This window comes from Myotis davidii, unplaced genomic scaffold (genome assembly GCF_000327345.1).
Source record: "Myotis davidii unplaced genomic scaffold, ASM32734v1 scaffold164, whole genome shotgun sequence".
NCBI classification, from domain to species: Eukaryota; Metazoa; Chordata; class Mammalia; order Chiroptera; family Vespertilionidae; genus Myotis; species Myotis davidii.
In genome coordinates, this window is record NW_006296417.1 from 2,342,985 (window position 1) to 2,352,490 (window position 9,506).

Consider the following 9,506-nt stretch of genomic DNA (forward strand, 5'->3'; position numbering starts at 1 on the left):
AATATTTTTATATATTTCAGAGAGGAAGGGAGAGCGAGCGAGAGAGAGAAACATCAACTATGAGAGAGAATCATGGATTGGCTGCCTCCTGCACGCCCCACACTGGGGATGGAGCCCACAACCCGGGCGTGTGCCGTGACCGGGAATTGAACCCTGACCTCCTGGTTCCTAGGTGGATGCTCAACCCCTGAGCCAGCGGGCCGGGTATGATTTGTTTCACAAGCCCTCCGGGTGATTGATGCACACCAGGGGGTGAGAAGCACTGAGATGGACATGGTGGTTGGCTTTTTCCAGGGTTTAAATATTTGAAGAAGTTGAGACAATTGTTGGTAATATTTTTAAAAAATTCATTGGTCAGCATTTATTGAGCATCTAGTAATTCCTAGGTACTGTCTTAGGTGCTAGGAGCACCAGTAAGGAAACGAATATGTCATTTTTTGGTATGACATGCTGAAGCACTTTTTGAGTAAGAACAATATAAACCAGGGACCACCATCCTCATCCCTGTCCTCACATCTGTGACTTGCATGCTGTCCCTGATTCCTCTAAATGGAGAAGCTTGGATGGAGTCAGGGTGTTGTGAGAGTAATAAACGGGGTGTAAGCAAGATGTGGGGAGGGGTCAGGGCTGGGAGTAGCGATGCTGGCTTTGCGTGTTACTGGGAAATGCTGAGGTTGTGAGCGTAAAGGTTTGTATTGTAGGCCGTGTGAAAATGCTCCCCTGTATCGAGCCTGCCACGTCTCTGCAACCTTGTCAAACGGATGCATTGGGTTTTCCCATCATCCATGGGCCTCTTGTCGTGTGTGTTTGAAGGTGACGTAGAGATGGCAGGGTGGGAGTCAGCCAGCTGAGTGTGGAGTTCCACGGAGAACAACGTGTGCTTTCTCCTTCCTCCATGGTCCGTGAGGTCAACAAACAGGTAGACTTGAGCATTAGACTTGCTGCTGGGCCACTTAAGTCTCCACATGTTTGCTGTAAAGTGGGAACCATGCGAGGACCTAGCTCATCGGTGTATTAAACAAGGGAGGTGTGCAGGAGGCTTATAATAGCTGCTTGGGTTTAGGAAGCAACCACTAAATTGGCTATTGGCACTATTTATTTGTATTATTACTGTTGTTGGAGATATATATATAACTATATATTTACAGTCAGCTTCCGTTTCACTAAAGAAGGAATTTCAAATGTCATGAGAACACTTTTGCCCTACTAGGTCATCCTGGAGAATTTGGCCTGCAGATTTGATGTCACATCATTTATAAATCACACTTTCCCCTCTGCAGAGTGATGTGCGGTGGGAAATGTCTCCCTGCATAGAAGCCAGTGTCACGTTACACGGATGTTGTTCAGTGTCTGGCATATGTGCATGCCATTAGGGCCTGTGTGTCTCCTCAGAGCCAGCCATAACTATGACCTAACCCCTTCACCTCTTGCCAGGTTGAGGAGGTGATTAGTGAAAATGTAATGATTTTCGAAGATTCCAAAAATGTGCAAATACAGCCAATGCCCCTTAATGTACTGAATATAGGTACATCTAACTCGTTCCTGCTCAATATGGAGATGCATGCATTTTGTACGTCTTTCAGAGACTTATCAGTGGACCCACATTCTAATTAGGTCTCAGATAAACTTCCTTAAATTCATCTCTATTTTGACTTTTCTAAAGCAAGCTGGAGACTGGCTTTTCTGCTGGTGAATGCTAGACAACGAGTAGGAATTACAGGCGGCAGGAGCTAAGAGGCCGACCAGGCAGAGGGAACAGCATATGCCCAGGTGTGGAGTCAGCAGTTCTGGGTGAGAGGGGTGTAAGCTGAGCGGCAGAGGCCGGGTTTTAATGCTCTGTGTGCCATGCGTGTTTATTTTAAACCATTTGGCGTTAATATTGGAGGACAGAATTACCTCCCAACACACTATGGATCAAAAGGGAATAAGAAAAACTTTTGTGAAAAAAGATGGAGAATTAAACTCCCTGAATATGTCTCAGGCTGAGGTTTCTCCCAGACCTCTTCAGCCATGAGGCCTCAGAAGCAGCAGACAACGACAGCTCTCTCCCAGTAGACGAACCGCTGTCCCTTGACTAGAAGGCCCGGGGGCAGATGGAGAGAAAGGCCTGCCTCCGTTAGCCGAGTGTGGACCCCCCTGTCCTTCAGTCTTACTTCGCTCCAAGATGGGGCTGGTCTGTGAAGCCCGGGACATCTGAGCTGCTGCTAATGGAAAAGGAATCTTCCAGCAAAAGGAGGCGGTGCTCACGAAGGTGGATCTTATTTATCCCATTTCCCGGTAGTGGTCAGGATCCTGTTTCAGTAACTGATAGGACTGTATGAATAATGGAGCATGGATCAGAGGGGTTGCTGCGTCTGTTTAATATGACGAGTCACTGGGGGCAGAGCCCCGCTTCCCCCTCACTAACTTCACTGCCACCAAGAACCTGCGAGGGGATGGGAGTGAAGACTGGAGAGCAGACTTACTCGCTGGTCAGAGAATTCAAAACAGGAAGCGCTTAAAGGCCACCTGGTTCCCTGTACCCCAAGTCTGTGTCCTCGGGCGTTGGAGTCACCTGGGAGCTTTTAGAAGCTGTGTGTCCTGGTTCATGGTATGTGGGGGGGCCGGCCGGCCTCACTGTTTCAGATGCACAAGCAATCCTAGCAAGGACGGATTCTGTGCAGCCCTGTTGCTTGCAGGTGGGGAAACTGGGGCTCTGAGTGGCTAAGACACCTGTCCCAGGGGACACTGTGACTTAGTGGTATGGGTAGAATTAGACCCACGTGCCTTAACTTCCTTTTTCACTTAAATATCCCTCCAGCATCCTGCACATGGAGCTTCTTTTAGAACCACCTGTTTTCTAACCTCAGGTTCTGGAAGGATATTTCCTCTCCATTAGTCTCAGGATTCTGCCCCTTTTTTCTGGACAGGCCCAACCCAGCTTAATTTTAATTTTAATTTTTCTAGGGGACACTTACCTTCTGACTAGAAACCTCTTTCTTTCCGTTGTAGGAAAATACTTTGGTTTCCTTATATCTCTGTGTGTGTACACATAAGTCCAGCTGTGTGTCCCTGTGTGTTTCCATATGTGTGCATGTGCCTGGCTCACGCGTGTTTTGACATCAGTCCCAGTGTTAAAGCCACTGATATCTTGATACATTTTTCACATCAAAGGAGATGCTCGCTGCTTCTTCAAGTCCCAGAATCTGGCCATCCTATGGGGCTTCTCGGTCCAAATGAAGCCACATGAGCTGTGTGCCTGTGGAGCTGCCACCTCTGTGCTGAGGCCAGGACTCGCCACCAACACTCCCTGTCATGTGACCTGTGGATGTGCACAGCGATTGCTATCAGTCCTCGCTCACAGGCGCCTGGGAGGCATCGCACTGCACCAGGTGCCCGAGAAAAGCTGCCTCAGTCGCTAATCTGAGAAGCACTTTGCGATGTAAGACACCTGAGACATTTAAGATTGATAGCTGCAGAGGTTTCGTCCCTGTGTAATTTACACCCCTTTCTTGAGGTTCACGCTTATGGAGAGAATGGGAGAGAAGGAGAAAAAAGCCTGGAATAATTATAAGAGGTGCGGGAAAGTATTTCCGTGGCTGACTGACATATTCTTGTTTGGTCACTCACCCTACTGCCTTCTGGGTTTGCATTTTTATTTTCATCAAGTAAGGGGCTATTTTGATAGCTACAGATGCTGTATATTGCTTGTGTCCTACAGATCTCTGCTGGTCCAGTGAGAAGCTCTTGAAGAAAGGGTTCCTCTGTCAGTCAGTTTGGGAAGTGCTGTATATCCTGTCCGCCTCTTCACATCAGCGTATTCAGGGATGAGAGGTCTTCCTAGACCAGTGATGGCGAACCTTTTGAGCTCGGTGTGTCAGCATTTTGAAAAACCCTGACTTACTCTGGTGCCGTGTCACATATAGAAATTTTTTTATATTTGCACCATAGTAAAACAAAGACTTATATTTTTGACATTTATTTGATATATTTAAATGCCATTTAACAAAGAAAAATCAACCAAAAAACTGAGTTCGCGTGTCACCTCTGACACACATGTCATAGGTTCGCCATCACTGTCCTAGACAGACCTGTTATGCTCTGGTCGGCCCTGTCTCTGCTAGGTTATGAATATGTTCAAGGGTAAAATTCTTAGTTGAAGGAAAATGGGGTGTGATGGAGATTGAGGTGCAGACTTGCAGTAGTGGTGAGCGATGTGAGGGCCTGAGTTCATGTCAGTAAGAGGGGGAGCTCTGCCACTAGCATCTGTCTCTGGATGTTAGCTGTGGGATGTATTCCAGGATTTGGAGAAGACCAAAGAGGCCCCTTCAGAGTGGATGTATTACCTAGCACACAGGGCTTAGGTGGCCTGTTCTCTTCATGAAGTCTACAGTGAAAGGGTGGTTTCTCAGCCACAGTCTACAGTGGGCGAGCCCATCCAGATCACTCTGTGAGGGAATCCATGGAGACCAGTATGGCAGATAAATTCTAGGCTTTGGAGCAGCAATTTCCAACCAGCGTGCTTGCAAGAATTTTTAAGATATGCAATACCTGACTACGTAGTCAGGGCCACTGACCTATTTTCCCTTAGATTGTCGAATAAAAAAATGACAGCAGCCAACACAACAATACTCGTCCGATTTGAATGAATTAAAGTTATTTCTATTTTTCTTGTCAGGCCAGTAAAATATATATTTTTTGGTGTGCCACAGAATGTTAGTAATTACCTTATGTGTGTGGTGAGATGAAAAGTGTTGAAAATCTCTGCTTTAGAGACAGGCCCATTGGTAGCATCACTGATGGCTCTTTGGGGTGATTAGCAGGGGAACCCTGTCCCCACAAGACTTTTGTCTTAGCGCAAGCATCCTAGGTGTGCCAGTATTCCTTCCTGGGCCTCTCTGGGGCCACCTGGAGACCAAGCCCATAGGTGCCTGATTCCTCCTCAGGGAAACATGGCAGCCTGTCCTTAGGCCTCTCTGGTGGCACCAGAATGTATCAGTGAGGAAAAGCAGTGTGGGTGTGCCTGATAGGATGGACCCCAGTGAGCAAGGAACCCTGGGTCAATACAGGGCAGAGGCTGCAGAGTTGCACAAATGTAGATTTAAATCCCAGCTATACTGCCATATATTCATAAACATTACTTAAGCTCCTGGGCCTCATTTTTCTCATCTGTAAGATGACAATAATAAATGCTATTGTGCTAGGCATTGGGACGATTAAATGATATGGCATATGGGATACCCCGATGCCAGGATAAATGCTATCCATCCCTGCTGCTGGCACAGACCAAGAGCAGTTGAACGCTGGCAAGATCATCATTCACTTGAATCAATCCTTCCCCTAGTTCAATATCCACAATTTTGACATTATTCATAGTCACCCTGCATGTCAAGGCTGAGTCCCACAGAACTTTTAAGTTTGGCCTCTCATACTCTCTCTACATCTGCTGTTTCTAAATGTTTTCTCTCCCTTTAGCCTTCCCTAGATTTTTCATATCTTTTTAAAAAATATATTTTTATTGATTGCAGAGAGGAAGGGAGAGGGAGAGAGAGAAAGAAACATCAATGATGAGGGAGAATCATTGAATGACTGCCTCCTGCATACCCCCTACTGGGGATCGGCCCCAGAAGCTCGGCATGCGCCCTGACCTGGAATTGAACCCTACCTCCTGGTTCATAGGTCAACGTTCAGCCACTGAGCCACGCCAGCCAGCTTGCACCGTGGAAGGCAGTAGTGTGTGCACTCTTCTTGATGCAAATGTGACTTGAATTTGCACAAGATTAAGGCAGTATGTTGTTTTTCCATTAGCTGTTTTGATAATGCTTGGCAGTGTGTTGGCATTTTTGGCCACAGGAGCACATATTGAGACCATATTGTCAAGGAATACTTTTCAGTCTTTTCCAAGTCCCTTTTCTGGGCTGCATTGTTCGTATTTTCCATTGCCGAGAAGCCCTCCCCTTTTCTTGCTCACATGAAGGTTTATCTGCCTATTTTCAGGGCCACCCTTTTCCTGTTGTCTGTGGCACATGCAAAAAGTCTCTTGGATCTTCCTGTGTGTACTTTCTGCCTTTTGTTTTAGCATTATATTACTTGGAAGAGCTTAGAACAGGGGTGGGCAAACTTTTTGACTTGAGGGCCACAATGGGTTCTTCAACTGGCACAGACTCTGAGGGACATGACTGATTAGGTACAGCCTGGAATCAAGTCAGGGGCACAGCAGGCACCTCGGGAAGCCAGGTCGGCTGAGAAAGATACTCATTGTCCTGCCTGGCTTTTCTTAGGAATGAATATGTGGCCCTTAAGCAAGCGGTTCTGCTCGTGACTGGGCAAGGGTTTCCCAGGGGCTCTGTGACAGATACTCATTGTCCTGCCTAGCTTTTCTTAGGAATATGTGGCCCTTAAGCAAGAGGTTCTGCTCATGACTGGGCAAGGGTTTCCCAGGGGCTCTGTGACCAGTTTCCCGTCTTCTCAACTGCCATGGAGACTTCCATCTTAAAAATAGCCATTGGGTGGAATCTTAGTGTAAGAAGAAAGGAAGGAAAAGACATCCGAATATGTCACTGCAGTTGGCTCCCCGCACCCTGTGACTATTTATCCCTGGAGGTTTTCATCAGGTTTGTCTTTTCCTTAGAGAGAAAGCGTTTATTCCTCCATATGCTACATTGGCTTAAGCAGGTGTGGGTCCCGGTTGAAATTGGTTACATGGTCCTCTTGCTTCCGGAGGGGTCAGTGGACATAGAAGCTAGGTGTGTGGCTGCTAGAGGCATCTCACCTCTTCAAATCTCAGCTTTGCCTCCTACTCACTGGGGAACATTGGGAAGGTTACTTAACCTCTCTGTGCCTTGGTTTTCTGATCTGTAATACTCTCAAGAATAAAGATTTTTTTAAAAGAAAAATAAATAAAGGAAGCAAAACCTGGCAGGTGCTCACCACAGCCTGGTATACAATAGTCCTCGGGACGGGCGAGCTAAGGTTTTTCTCTAGGGAGCATATAGCTTACCTTTGGGGCCTTGGCTCTCTGCACAGCAATGTGAACAGTTTTGTCAACAGATAGAAAGGTCATAGCATCGCTTCACAGCTCGGAGGCAGCCATATCTCATCTCCATCTAGTTGTCAGTTAGATCCAGAACATTCTGTTTGTGCTCCTCATCTGCCAGCTTCAAAAAACAAGGGCGTGGGTAACATCTGGTTGCCTCAGTAAAGAATTAGTCAAGTAATTCAATAATTTTCATCTTCCTTGTCCTCTTCTCAACCCGAGACGTACTTTGCTCTGTGATAAGGTGTGGGACGAGGATTTATGTGCTGGCCTGCTGCCCTTGGTGGATTTAACGTCCCCCCTCAGCCTTGGAGACTTTTGCAAAATGCTGTGAGTGTTTGGGACTCACCGAGTGCCTGGTGTGGACTTGCTTGCTGACCTGCCTGGGCTCCCTCACTCTTCCCTTCGCCTGCGGAGTCTGATTTCGTTGGTTGGTTTGTAATGTACCTTAGCTGTTGTGATAGGCTGAGATTCACCTCTTAACCCAGCTCGTCTTCATTGCTGGCTTTTTAGAGCCTGGCTATTTTGATTCATAAGAGCCTTGTTTTTCCTGGGCTCCCTGGGGGTGCAGATGGACGTGAGGAGGACTGGTTCCGGGGAGCCCGTGGTCAGGCTGGGGGTAGGAGGCATTGACGTTAAGATAACCATGTTTTTTTCTGTTCCTGCCTCACATAGTTGTTTTGAGGCTAATGTAATTCTTACTTAAAGTTTTTAGAAGATGAAATGCTTCGCAAATGCCAAGATACTAGAGCAGAACCTCAAAATAATGTGACACGTTGTTCTACAGATTCACACACCGACACACATGTGCGAGCCATGTCACATGGCTCATGGAATCCAGGCCCATCGGGTGGGAAGTAGGAAGAGCTGTGGGATGTGCTTCCGGTTGGGTGCCCAAGCAGCCAGGCCCAACTCCCAGAGTGCACGGAGCGGGTGAGAGAGCCTGCCTTCAGCGCCTGCAGCTCATTCACAGGGCAGCCTGGCGTGAGTCCTGGAGCCTCCCGGCCCCTTGGTTTCCAAACCCACAAACGAGGGGCCATAACTGGAGTGTTTTTAAAAAATACTACAGAGCCTCCGTTTTCCCACAAATAAAATGGAGTTAATAATATCAACTTTAAAGATATTGAGGGAAATTGAATTAACTTTCGGCTGTGATCTTTGGATTCCAGGGTGATGGGTGCTGTGTCTGATGGGAGGATTGTCATTTCTGGGCATTGGTTGGGGCTCCTTCTTCAGCCCATATCTGCAGGAAGCGTGGTTCAAACATGTCACCTCTTCTTACCCCGGGGGGAAAGGTGGGGATGCTGAGGCCAGAATGTCCTTGACTGGGGTGGGGTGCAGAGCAGGCTCCCCACATCCAACATCTGACCTGCTGCCCTCTCCTGCTCTTACTCTCTGTCTGAACAAGGATCTGAATTGCCCTGTGCCTTCCCTTCCCTATTGTTAAGCCGCCCATGACCCGAGTGCCGGGGCTCCTGGGTACTTCAGCTCACTCTCGGGCTAAAGCGCGCTTCTCACAGCCCAGGCCGTGTAAGTTCTAAGCATTACGGCAAATAGAACTTTGGGATGACAGACAAATACATTTGAGGAGGAAATGTTGGGAAATAATCCAATAGTGAGCTCCATTTGGTATTGGGCCTTTTATCAAGGCCACAACCTAAACCACTTTATGGAGTTAGGTAATAAAGTTATCATGTCAGATAATAAAAGGAGGAAGCAAGTACAGAAAGGAGGCCTAGAGACTCCTGAGTGGGGTGAGGAGCATGCAGGCAGATGATTCGGGGACGTTCTCCTCACTGGCGGGTGCTGGAAAGCTGGGGGCCCTGGACTCCAAGCCCGGAGTGTGGGAGGGGCCGGGGACAGCCGGAGGGGGGATGATCAGGAAAGCAGAAGTGTGAGGTCCTGGCCTCCTCCGTGTTGCATAGCCATAGGAGTTGGTTCGTCTTTTGCTGCCATGAATTTTAAAGCACTTGCCCTTGAAGACTTAACCTGCTCTTGGTTCAGTGGAATTGGCTCCCAAACCTCTCATCCAACCCTTAGGGGCACGCAGCGCCCCTTCTCCCCTTGCCTGTCTTCACAGCTCCCCGTCCCGTTCCCAAAACGATCCCAGAGTCTCTGGCTCGCTTCTCAGGAAACATGGACCTAGACAGTCCCTGAGGGCCAGGCTTTGTTCTGAGCTACAGAAGGCTTGCAAGTAGCTTTGCGCTGGGTGACTTCGGGGAACGCTGTCGACAGATGGAGGAAAAGGTTAGACGTGGGGTCCCTGAGCCAGGGTGGGCGAGGTCTTCTTCAGAGAAGTATTTGTTCTTCTTGGCCTTCCCGCCCCCCATCTGTCCCTGTCCCGGTCATGTCCCTGGTGGTCCTAGTCTCTCCTGCCCTCCCCCCAGCAGATGATTTTTCCTTTCTGCTCGGGGCTGTTCTGGGGCGGAGTGGAGGATGTTGGAGCACTGCCTCTTAGGCTATCAGACTCCAGCATTAGAATCTTGGAAAG

General features: G+C 48.1%; 1 protein-coding gene across 2 annotated transcripts in view; it reads left to right on the top strand.

Moving 5' to 3' along the window:
• The window catches only part of NTRK3 (neurotrophic tyrosine kinase, receptor, type 3), a 190,140-nt gene that overhangs the window by 176,244 nt on the left and 4,390 nt on the right, over positions 1 to 9,506 (top strand). The gene's annotated exons all lie outside the window — the stretch shown is intronic.